General features: G+C 36.2%; 1 protein-coding gene across 2 annotated transcripts in view; it reads left to right on the plus strand.

Annotated features, from left to right (window-relative positions):
• EYA4 (EYA transcriptional coactivator and phosphatase 4) overlaps positions 1 to 13,014 on the plus strand; it is a 260,900-nt gene that overhangs the window by 88,076 nt on the left and 159,810 nt on the right. The window lies entirely within an intron of this gene.

Raw genomic sequence — 13,014 nt, forward strand, 5'->3', positions numbered from 1 at the left:
TAGTGTCTTATATTGCCTCACGGTAAATAAGAGTACTTTCACCTTTTGAGTTTCTCTTTGCTTGTTATTTATTACAAACTGCCGTAGTTCTGAAGTTTTCTTTCTAATTCTATTTGTTTTGCACAAACAAAATCTTTTATTGCATCAAGCTAGTGCAAAAATCAGTACATTCCTTATTGTGAAGTTGAAATTTCAGATTTTTAAAATCCTGATGCTTATTACTTACTCTATACAATGAGTAATATATTTAAATTAAAATTACTATTCGGTGAAGCCATTTCCATGAAATGCCTAAGTGATTGACAAAACGGTAGCCCGGAATTTGCAATGACTTTTAACACTTTGTAAAAGTTTTGTAAATCCAGAAGAATGTGACTTTGCTGTAAGTGGATGCATAGTTGTGATCAGTGGCATTTATCAGCAGCAGAATGGCACCGACCGATAAATAATTCAATTTCGTAAGGTCCTACTGATACTCAGTGAATCCCTGTGTCATCATCAGCATTATTTAAAAGATGGCATAGAAGGTAACATCTGGGAGCCAATTCATCATTTAATTAAATTATCCTGTAATGAAATCTTCTGTAATGAGATTAATTTTAATTATTAATCAGGAGTTGACATGGGCACAAGGCACAATGAATAATAAATGAAAGGCTTTGTCTGTGCCATTTCTAAGAAAGGACCTACTTTACTGCAGTAGCACTCTGTACCTTCAGACTGAATTCTCACCTAATAGCCTGATTTCACTCTAAGCTCTGGAGTGAGCAGTTGAGCACACTTTCCTATTTGGATCCCAACGTTATGCAGTTTTAGTGTACTTCTTCCTGTTTTATTTGAGGTCGTATTCTGGTACAAGAATAAGAAATACTTCTACAGAGTAATTTGAGGTAAATTCTTCCTTCACATATGAAAATGCCGCATTTAAAGAACAAAACCATTTCTGCCATCCCATTTTGGTATCATTCCTAGGTAACTGTGCTTTTGTAGGAGTCTGTCGGTTTCAACCTCTCCAATCTGTCTTAGTCAGGTCCCTGTCTCCAATCAGAATTATAAGGGTCCCGGCAAGGCAGGTGTATCAGCAAACTTGCTTACATTGGGTCCCGGCAGTGTTGCCTATCCCTGTGTTTACCAGGTAGCAACTTCCCCCAAGGCTCTGATCATGTTGATTCTGTTCTTGTGGCATCCTTTTCCATCATTGTCTGCCAGCCTGTGATCTGTCAGAAGGGAAACGTCCTCGAGGCCTCTCCTCCCCCTTCATACTCACTCTACTGCAGTCCCTGGCATTCTACTTTTCAAATTAGAAGATGCTAAGATTTTTCTGCTTTCAGTTTGTGTATTTATTTACTTACTTGCTTACTCATTTGTTCATTTACAGACAGTGCAGCTGGCTCAGTTGGGTTGTATTCTGGCTGTTTTCCAGATGTGTTCCTTGTCAGCCCTGCAGATCAGAATTTAACTGTCACGGTCTCTGAGAAGCCCTCCAGGACTCCCGAGTCTAGTTTCATTTGTAATCATCCCTCATGATATCTTCACTAACTCATTCAGTATTGCATTAAATTATTTCAGACCTACCATGCGTCAGGCAGCTTTTTCCATTACTGCAAATTACCTAAATGTGTCATTATATAATCATTTTTTTGTGATTATTGATGTGTCTTTCCCACTCGACTGTAAACTTCACAGTCAGAGACCATGCTGAAATCCTGGCATGGTGCCTGGTACGTAGTATTCCCTTAATAATATTTGATAAATGAACGAAAACAGCAGAGATGAGACTTTCTTAACAATTTAGTCTGTCAGCAGTAGAGTGAGTTTTCTTAAGACACAATGCATTTTCCATTCAAGCAGATGTTTAAAAAACAGTCTGGATGATTCTATTTGAGAGTTGGACTCCAGAAAGCAGGTATGGATATCAAAAATGAAATAAAAATAGATAATCTTAGTATTTTTTTCTAATTCTGTGTGGTAGGGATCCTAAAATCCAAATTGTTATTCATTAGTTAGCCAAGATAATATTACTTCTGGGTAGTAATTTCTCAATATTTAGTCCACTGAAAATATTGAATATTTTAAAATATTGATATTAAAATGCAATATTTAATAAAATATTAAATATTTTAAATCTACCATTCAAGTCTGAAAACCGAGACTGTTGACTGAAATTTATTTTACCTTTATCAGTGCCGGACACTCAGTAAACTATGTGACTCATTTATTTTATACTAATTACACAAAGAGCACTTATATTAATATGCTAGAATGACAGTGAATGTGTAGAAAAGGGAAAATAAATAACAACTACAGTGAGTGATATCGTATTCTAAAATCTGATTATAAAGTGGAATTTACATGTTATCACTGTGTAATGACAAAAATGCTGAATATAAGTATATTAGGTTTGTCTTCTTAAAATAAGTTCAGTTTGGTGAAGACCTTTACTGATGGGCTATATTTGTACACAAGAAATATTTCCTCTTAATTGGTAAAATTCCACTGCTCTCTGCTATCTTTCAGTCTTGCCTACTTAGTGTAATTACAAAAAGGAGAAAAAAAAAAAAAAAGCCAAGGCCAGGGAGCCTTGTGTGTAATTGCGCTTCTCCAGTCTGCTTTTGCTGTTTCACTGACAGTGAGGTGGCCTGAGGGAGGTCTTTTGCCACACTGCTTACTGGCTTTAAACTTTAAAGGCAGCAGAAATTTGCATTAGCTGTTCCGTGTGCTAAAAAGAAAACATTTAGAAATCACGTTAAAGTTGTTGTACGCCTACACTGCCTATGAAATGCCTCCACGGCACCTAAGAATTCATATAATAGTTTCCTCACATTGCTTGTGCCCAGAAGAGATTCTTGCTTTCAGTGTTTTCCAATCAGCCGCTTAAGGCAATCCCTTCCAGAGTGGAACATTTCTTCCCACATGTGCTGTTTGTCTGCAGGTTTGTGGTATAAAAGAGCTCTGGAGCAGGAGGTTTTCTTCTTGAGGCTTATCTGGAAATTGTATTAGTGATTGCAATTAGCAGCCTCTGTCTGAATGTATTTTCCTGCTAACCATGTGTCACGTTGGCATGTGTCATGAAGGCTGAACAGTTCAGCATGAACTAGAACTTGTATTATGTTTCAGTAGTTTGACTACATGAATCTTCATTTGCTAATGTACGTATTTGATCATATGTTGCAATGGGGAAAAAAAAACCAAAACCAAATACTAGTGACCTCCACCAAAATTTTAAAGAGACTATTTTATTAAAGCTAATTTAATTAAGGTTTTATTACATACTCTGAAGACTATGGTGATATTGCTGCCTATGTAAATAATATTTTATGATCTACTTCTCTTTGGTTGGGAATTTTGTTTAATTGCTGAAATATTGATATCCAGCCAAAAAATAAAATACTCAGGCTTTAATTTAAAGTGATACTGTGAAAAGCTTTATTATATTTTGATATTTAAAAAGTGAGGAAAGGACCCGGCGCGGTGGCACAGTGGTTAAGGCCCTCGCCTTGCACGCCCAGGATCCCATATGGGCGCCAGTTCTAATCCCGGCAGCCCCGCTTCCCATCCAGCTCCCTGCCTGTGGCCCGGGAAATCAGTGGAGGATGGCCCAAAGCTTTGGGACCCTGCACCTGCGTGGGAGACCCGGAAGAGGCTCCTGGCTTCAGATTGGCTCAGATTCAGCCGTTGCAGCCGCTGGGGGAGTGAATCATTGGACGGAAGATCTTCCTCTCTGTCTCTCCTCTCTGTATATCCGCCTTTCCAATAAAAATAAAATAAATCTTTCTTTAAAAAAAAGTGAGGAAAAACTTTCTTGTGACTAGAGGATTTGTGTGTCTTTAATTTTTATAGGCAAATTTTTATAGTACTCTTAAAAGATAGTAAGTGCAAGAGTGAATCCAATATATGGTATTTGCTTGTGATTGATTTAATAACACTGACAAATGTGTGACAGAAATACAGTAAATGTGGGAAAATGTTTAGCATTATGGAATATGAGAATATTTAAGTATTCATTGCATTTTTTCATTTGATGAATGTTTAGATTTAACATATTAAATTTTGACATTTTCTCTGAATAAATTGATTTCTCAAAGTCTTCTAGTAGCTTTGCTTCTTTTATTTATTTATGTATTTATTTTATAATACAGTTCCATAGGCTCTGGGACTCTCATAGCCCCCTTGCCAGATTTCTTCCCCCCTGCTGATTTCCCCTATATTTAATTTTTTATTATTTTACATATAATAACTGTAATAAAACATATATTTTATTTTTAAATCTTTTATATCCATCATTTGCAGTCATAAGACAAGCATTGTGCTATTTTAGTGTATACTGACTTTGCAGGTATAGACACTGACAGAGTCCAGCTAATTTTTAAATTTTTTTATAGAACATTCTCTGTAATAATAATTTCAAAAATCTGGAATAGGGAAGTGGCTGACAAGCAGCAGAGTTTTCAGTCTGTGAGTCTGGTCACAAAGCTGATCGACAAACCCTTTGCAAACTCTGGAAAGCACCCCGTTTTCTAGAGTCCAAACTCTACTGAGTCCTCCAGGTCTTGAACAGATATTATTCTGACATGAGCACTATTCCTGTGTTGTGTGTGTGCGTGTGTGCACGCATATGTATGTAGTGGAGTATGAATCTCTCCCCATACACATTTTCTGTGAACCTGGACCTTGAAGTTGACAGGTGTCTGTAATATAGAGTGTGTAATTTAAGCAGGAAAGAATGAATGGCTGTGGAAAGCTACTGCACCAGAACTGATCGTAGGTATGTGATAGCTTTTGTATCATGAAGGTAGTAATGAGAAAGAGAACTGTATAATATGAGAAAAAAATAATCTTTAGGCGATAGAAGATAACCAGACTGAATATGCTTTGATGGGTAGTAAGGCAATCAGGGATGTATTGGAAGTCAGCCAGCTTTCTGATTTCCGTAACTGGAAGAACTTCAGTGCCAGACATAAAGGATCAGAACACTGAAAGTGAAACAAATACAAAAGAAAAATCCAAAGTTTGGATTTGGAATCATTTTAAATAAATCAAACTGCAAATTACCAACTGATTATACTCTGCGATTAAACAAGGTTTAACTGGCAAAACTGATTTTTCATAAAAAAAAAAAAAACTGTAGTACATCTTTGACATGACATGGGACACATTTGGTGTACTTCCTATTGATTAATTTAAAAAGGATCCCAAGTAGTTAAGTGACAAATTATTTTAATGACAAAGTTTTTAAGAACATTTCTGCACTCTATGAAACTATACAATGTAAAAATATGCCACAATATTCTCTGAATTGTATTTCTAAACATAGGAGGTAATACTGAGTATTTGTGGAAGTTAGAAAAAATATTTATTTTAAAACTTACTTTGTGGACCAACCATTCAATCATTATGTTAAAAAATACCAGTATATTTCTATCATAATTAAAAGCTAATTATTTCAAAAAGCTTTCCAAAATTCTAGTTGTTACATGAAAAATCTGTTTTTCTAGTGTTTGGTGTAAGAGTTTATACTTATCTTTAAATTGAATTTGAACTTTGCATTCATTAGTTGAAATTATTATTAAATTTTACATGTAGGTATACAATATACAATATACCTGTGTTACAATATGCAATATACCTGTGTTACATTTTTTCTACAAGAAGTAACTTCACTTGAAATTGCATTTATATTCTAGGATGAGCCTGTTAGGAAGGTCTCTGCATATTTATAGTGACAGCAGCTCTAGAAAAGTCAGTCATTTTAAATTCTTGAAGTAAGATGTCATAAGCATTCAGCCTCTATTAAAACTGTATCTAGAAACAGTGGATGATTGACATAAAATCACAAACCCTGGTAACAGCATGTATTAGGTTGTGCTGTATTTGTACACATTGCTAGTCCGTGCCTTAAAATAATTTCTTAGGAAGCATTGTGGCAGCCCCATATAGTATTGTTTAGCTTAACCAAAGCATATTTACCCACAATATAATCACTGTGGAGGATTAACAATCTAGTTCTTGATAAAACTAAATAGCATTGTGTGGATACATATAAACATGCGCAGTTTATAAAATAATCATCAATTGTTTCCTTTTTGATTTCTCAGAAATAAGCAGATTATGTAGTAAAGATAAAAATATTTAAAGAATCCTGTTCATTCTGTGAAGATGATGTTTCTGGGCATCATTTGTCTATTCTATAAATTCATTGTTACAGTAATGTCTACTGGGACCAGAAGACCATATCAGCCACCTACAGTAAGGCTATGGAGGTAGGGTAAGGAAAGAAAAGATTGCTGAATTCAGGAGAGTTGGCTTTGGGCTACAAACTTACCCAGTGTTTTGTGTACTCATACAAATTAATAATGGAAGATTAATAATGGAATTATCCTTTGGTGGGAATTTGGATTTTTTGTTGAGGGAAATTACATAAATGATCAGAAGGGATCGAAATAGCAAAGGTAAGGTGACTCATCAAGAAAGATCTAATTTTGTCTTGTTAGAGTCTCTAAGGGAACAAGTTCAAATGCCAAGTCCAGAGTGCTAGTGGAATGCGTGGGTCTGTCAGTGCCTACTAGTTAAGCAGTTGCTGTGGACAACAAGCTGTCCTTTTGAGAACAGCATGTGTATAATAGTTGAGTTAGATCAGGCTGGTTATTATGGACAAGAGGAAAAAACTGAGCCATAAGTGGATGAGTATCAAATTTGTTTTTAGAACCTGAGAAAAATGTGATAACAGGAGTCTGTGAAGCAGAGTTAATCTCTGGGAAAGAAAAGGAAATGATGCAACAGAAAATGAAGGGAAAAAATGATTCTTGCGTAGATGGTCACAGGCTTTTGATTATCTGACAAAATAGGACAGTATGAAGGGGCCATCACTGTGGCTGTGTCAGGATATTTGGCAGAAGTATGGGTTTTGAAATGACGAAAAGGGAAGTATGTATTTAGACAGCATCTCCTGGGAGCTCAAGCTTTGATAGGTAGATTAATAAAAAGTTATGATAAGGTAAATGTAGTTAGGTAGCTAAGGTAGGGAAAAATCAGAAATAAAAGACATTGAGGCAGTGAAGGATCTACTTACAAGGAAGGAAAGGTTAATGATAGGATGCTGAATCATCATCAGGGTTGACAGCCAAAGATGAGTTACAGTACTGTGCAAAGAAGTCACTGAAACCTACAAAAGTTTGGAAGTCTTGTGCTGGGAGAGGTAAAATGAAGTAATCGTTAGGGAAAAGATTAAAGTGATAAGGAAGGCATAAAAGAGAAAGAGGTATTAAGTCATAGTATCAAGAGTTGAGAAAATCCCTCCAAGGTTAAGACTGGGTCAAATGTGCCAAAGTGTAGGTAAAAGTTAATTCCTTATCTTTTCTTTTTACCGAAATCCGTGTTGATTCTTTTTTCACACTTCACACCATAATGGGTTTCCTTCTGCTAGCCTGGCCATCTGCTTGCTGTTGTTATGCAGTGTTTGCATTTTTTCGAATCTTAGAAGGTTGGAGGAGCTTTTCTTAAAATAGGTGTTTAGGGTTTTCAAGTCTAGGATTCAGATCAAGGCAAGTAAATAAATTTGAGAAGTTAGACTGATGCATTTTCTGTCTTACACTTAAATCTGGTCCATCTGTAAGTCATGTTGGCTGTTATCTTCAAAACACATACATACTTTGGGACTAAAACTGTATGAACCCCCCTTACCCCTCTGTTTTCTGTCTCATCACAGCCAGAGTGTTTGTTTTGTGTCAACCTAAGCCTGCCCTGCCACCAATGCTCTCAACCTCCAATGCTGTCGTGACCTCCAGGACTGGATGTATTCCACCAGTTCTTTGTCTTTGGTCTCCATTGCCTTTCCCGTTTTTTCCACCTCTAACATTTGGTCTTCTTGCTGTTCTCATTCTGCTTTGGTGCCTGTAGACATTCTCTCAGGGGTATGATCTCTTTTTTATGGTTATGTAGTCTCTGTACATATAGCTCCATACCAGTGGGACTCACCAGTCCAGTCCAGTCCATTTAATATCCTTTGCAATTGCATTGTTACTGTGATATTTATTGCCATTACACATGCCATGTATTTTGTTCACTCATTTATTGTTCATTTGACTATGGACAGATGCAAGCAGCAAAGAAAGCAGAGATTCTGTGCGTTTTTTATGCTGTCCTCCTGAGTGCCTACCAAGTGCTTGGAACATAGTAGATGTTGTTTAAATATCAGACTAATGAAAAAATGGTTTTGATTATCAGCTGGAATGAAATTATGTTTTTGCAAAAACTTTAAAAAGGAAGGAATGAGTGGGATTGAGAAAGAGAAGTAGGACAGAAGGGATGTATGGTGTCCTTAGAATGATACCAACGAGTAAATGACATTTGTCCTCTTTATTTTAGTAAAATTTAGAATTAAAAAATGTTTAGATGTACAGGTGGATGATGTTAAACCTATATGATCATTTAAATTTTAAAAGTCAGTGGAAAGACTAGAACTTTTACTTATTCCACATTTTAGTCAAAGCCACCATTCTTTCCGCTTTATCTTGAGAACCAATCTGAGAGAAGTGGATGAAACCTTAACAGTGAAGCCTTTTGTGAAGTCTACTATAACACTGAATTTTAAGTTTTCAGCTTGATGTAGCCTTATCTATTTCCAAATTTAAAAAAAAATTGATAAATTCCAGTTTAAAAGTGTAACATTGAACAGAATTTAGAAATTGCTTTTCTGTCATTGAAACAAAGGACTTTTGGAATAGTTGAATAAAAAAAAATCAACTCAGACATGAATAGCTAGGAGAAAGCAGGATTTCCAGATAAGCAGGACAAAAAATTTTCACTGTTTCTCACCAACTATGCGACTAATGGGGATGGTGGCTTTAAGCCAACTACCACTTACGGTTGAAAAAAAGCTTACCATTCAATAAGTGAAATAGTGTGGAATGGATAGCATCTATTGAAATTTGATTTTTAGCAGTCTCTCCAAATTACTGAATAAATTTTTCCAGCCTGTTTACTTTTATAGCATATCTTTTCATAGTTAAATTCAATATTAGTTATATGACAGGATTTGGTCTAATGCCAATGAATTGCCAAAAAATACGTATTTTGAAGGATCATTTGAAACATAGAGGAAAACAACAGGGGCTTTCTGACCCTAGAGCATGAACTTGGAATGATCAGGGCTAAGGCGAATTTACTGATGATAGAGTTGAGCCCCAAATCCATACCACGAAATCACTGTAAACGCAATAGAATTGAGACTGGTTTAGATTGTTATCAAGGTGAATCAAGTAGGTGGCACCAGGAAGCCATTTGGGATCTGCCCTGCTATAGATCTAAGCCTGAATGCTGAATTTTGGGTAAATGGTGCAGAGAAGAGCTGCAGTTCCAAAAGAGGCTCACAAGCCTGGCCCCATTATGAGGGTTTAGCAGAGTGAGCTGGATGACAGGAAAATGTGTGTCAGCACATCCAAGGGAAGGAAGCACAGATTGAGATCACATAGTGAATCAAGGATCAGGGCAAGGTTGTTGTATGTGGTAAACACATAAAAGTTGGTCTTTAATTGTATGGAATGCCAGTATACAAAGTCATCTGATGTCCATTTTCATGTAGCATTTATGCTGCTTTATATTTGTTTATATTTATTTTTTTAAAAGATTTATGTATTGTACTTGAAAGTCAGAGGTATTTGTAGGGAGAGAAAAAGAGAGAGATCTTCCATCTGCTCAGTCACTTTCAAGATGGCTACTGACCCAGTTCCATCTGATCCGTGTGGTGCCTTGTCAGTACAGTGGTCCAAGGTGTTGGGCCATTTGCTACTACTTTCTACAGGCCATTTGTAGGGAGCGGAACAGAAGTGGAGCACCCAGGACTCAAATTGGCACCCATGTGGGATGTCGGTGCCATAGGCAGAGGATTAAAGGAACCAGCTCTAGTTCTTAATGTATTTCTGGGCTTCAGTGATCTTTGCTTAATTTTATGTCAGGTTTTATTTTACACACTAATTTTTCAGCTTTCTTGTCTCTGGATTTGGGTAGAAAAAATGTTGACAAGGAGAAGGAGATTCTGCTTCAGTATTCAGTGCACTTGAATCATTTAGTTTCTTCATGTAAACTAAAAGTGTATTTTGTTAGGAATATTCCTTATATTTTGATACCAATATTTTTATAATATAGTGCAGATTTGATTCCTAGGAGTATATTCTGTTTCTACATCTGTACATGAAGCAATATTATTTATATTAGAATAATGTGTCTATGATTTTGGTATATGTATTTATTTCATAATTTATGAATATTAAACACTTGCTACATATAGGCATATATATATGTCACTTCACGGATTGATGGGTATTGTGAGTTACTTATGAGCTTTGCAAATTTCTGCTTAGGAGGTGATGAATAAACTCATCATTGAAATGGTATATGAGCAGTTGTACAATGTGTGCAGACATACTAGGAAATGAAGGACTGGACTTCTTAATGATAAGCTGACTCCACAAAAGCCTTGTTAGTAACAAATTCATCAGAACAGAATTGTACACGTGAGTGAGCTGACAGAGTTTCTGTGTGTGGCTCCTCATCTGAATTTATTATAATATGCATATGGCCCAGATAACTTGATCTCCAATCCAGTGCCTTTGGATATCTGGATCATTGACTAAGTGGCTTATCTTGGGTTTTCAATTTTTCATTGTAGAAATGTGATAAAATAGTTTTAGGACTATATGATTTCAAGTGTCTGTAACAGAATATACAAAGCTTTCCTTTTTTTTTTTTTTTTTGGAAAGGATGATATATGTTTTGACTGTTGAAGGATGTTTCTTCGAAATTGAGTTCAAAACCACCTTGCCTCACAGGCGTTCCTGGCGTGCTTCACTGTGCATTTCTTTACACTGATATAGTGCTTAAGAGAAGTTAAGGACATTGTTAGGAGAGAGCTTCTAATTCCCAGTTACCTAAATACTGACTGGGAGTGAAAGGCCGTTGTTTTACACCAGTCATGAAAGACCTTGGAAATATATATTTTAATCAGTGTTTAACTCTCTACGTGCTCACTTCTTCCTCAGCATCTTGTATTCACCACAGCCCATCTGTGGTCTCTCTGAGACATAAAAATTCTGTGTATAAACCACTTTAAAAGTGACTTATTGATTAATATGATCAAAGCTATTGGTTTTTAAGTTTGTTTTTTTCATCCTGTCAGGATACAGTCTCTTATTTGTTTCAGAAGTGTAAAGTTTTTTTTTTTCCTTTAAATTCTGTTTTATGTTGCTAAGTTTGTGTGTTAAAATTTGATGTGAACACTTGAGTGATACTCATTTTTTTTTAATTTGGACTTGGAACATACAGTTTCATGGGACTGTAAAAGAGTGCAAATGTGTAATAAAAATCAGCATAGAAATCATCAGAGACAACTTTTTTGTGTCAATAAATCATTTCTGTATGTGCTCCATGACTTCCAGAAGGCATTAATGCCAATCAAAAAGGATTTGTCTACAATAAACAAATTATTGTGCTTCAAAATCTTAAAATGGGGCAAATGCTGTGGTATAGTGGAACAAGCTGCCACTTGGACTGTTGGCATTCTATCAGAGTGCTTGTTTCAGTCCTGGCTTCCTTGATTCCAGTTGGGCTTTCTACTAATAACACCTGAAGAAGAAGAGGAAAATAATTCAAGTACTTGAACCCCTGATGCCAACATGAGAGATCAGATGAAGTTCCTGGTTCGCCACCTGGAACTTTCATAGTGGCATCAGCCAGCTGTGGCCATTGGAGGAGTAAGGCAGCATGAGTGAAAGAACTCTTTCAGTCAGTCCTTTTCACCCTGTTTCTACCTGTACCACTCTGTCTCTAAATCAATAAAGAAAGAAATATCTAATATAAGATTAAAAACATTTTAGACTCATAGCTGTGCAATGGCATACAAGTTAATCATCTTGCTGCAGTGCCAGTTTCCCATATGGGCGCCAGTTCTTATCCTAGCTGCACCACATCCTATCCAGCTCCCTGCTTGTGGCCTGGGAAAGCAGTAGAGGTTGTCACAAGTCCTTGGGGCATTGCAGCCACCTGGATGGTCTGGAGGAGGCCAGTGGCTTTGAATAGGCTCAGCACTGGGTGTAGCAGCTATTTGAAGAGTGAAACAGTGGATGAAGATTTTTCTTTCTGAGTCTTCTGTAATCTAATAAAAATAAAGAAATTCTCAGAGAAACCTTTGTAGGCCTAATTACTAAATTATTATTTAGTTTTAGCATACTAGAGGACACTTATGTGTACAATTCCTTAATTATTATTACAGTTATAAAACAATCACTAGTATTATTGAGTGCTTCTGTGTCACTGTACTCATATAGTTTATAAAATCTGGCACTACATGCCTTAATGTTTTAATGCAGTTGTTGGTTCCTGGGCAATTTTGTTCCACATATCATGATATACTTTCCATATTTGTGTTGGTATAGAATTCCGTTGATGTTCCTTCCAACAATACATTTCTTTACAATTTCATTGCCCAAGATGGTTTTTATATACTTCTTCATTTCCCTTTAAGATCATTTTTAGCAAGATGTATTTATTCTAGTTTGAAAGGTAGATATGAGAAGAGAGGTCTTCAATAGCTGAAGCTGAGCTGATATATAGCCAGGAGCCAGGAGTCTCTCCTGGGTCTCCCACATGGTCAGAGAGGCTAAAGGACTTGGCCATCTTCCACTACTTTTCCAGACCATAGGCAGGAAACTGGATGGGAAGTGGAGCAGCCAGGACATAAACCAGCACCTACATGGTTTATCTATTGAAAATGTCACCAGAATGTTTGTAAAATGCGTAGGAAATGACGTACTGATTGGATCAATATAATTTGATGAAAATGATTTCTTGGATTATTGATAAGTTCTTGATCACATTTTCTATTGATAACTGGTGATGGTTTTGGAGATGTTATCTAGATAGGGTCAATTTAATTGAACCAAGAAATTAACCAAAATTATTGAGTTTAAGAGCCATGTATTAGTCTTTGTGTCAGAGTTTCAGATGTAAAGGCAGAAAAAC

This window comes from Ochotona curzoniae, unplaced genomic scaffold (assembly GCF_017591425.1).
Source record: "Ochotona curzoniae isolate NIBS_2020 unplaced genomic scaffold, NIBS_Ocur_1.0 scaffold_3890, whole genome shotgun sequence".
Classification (NCBI taxonomy): Eukaryota; Metazoa; Chordata; class Mammalia; order Lagomorpha; family Ochotonidae; genus Ochotona; species Ochotona curzoniae.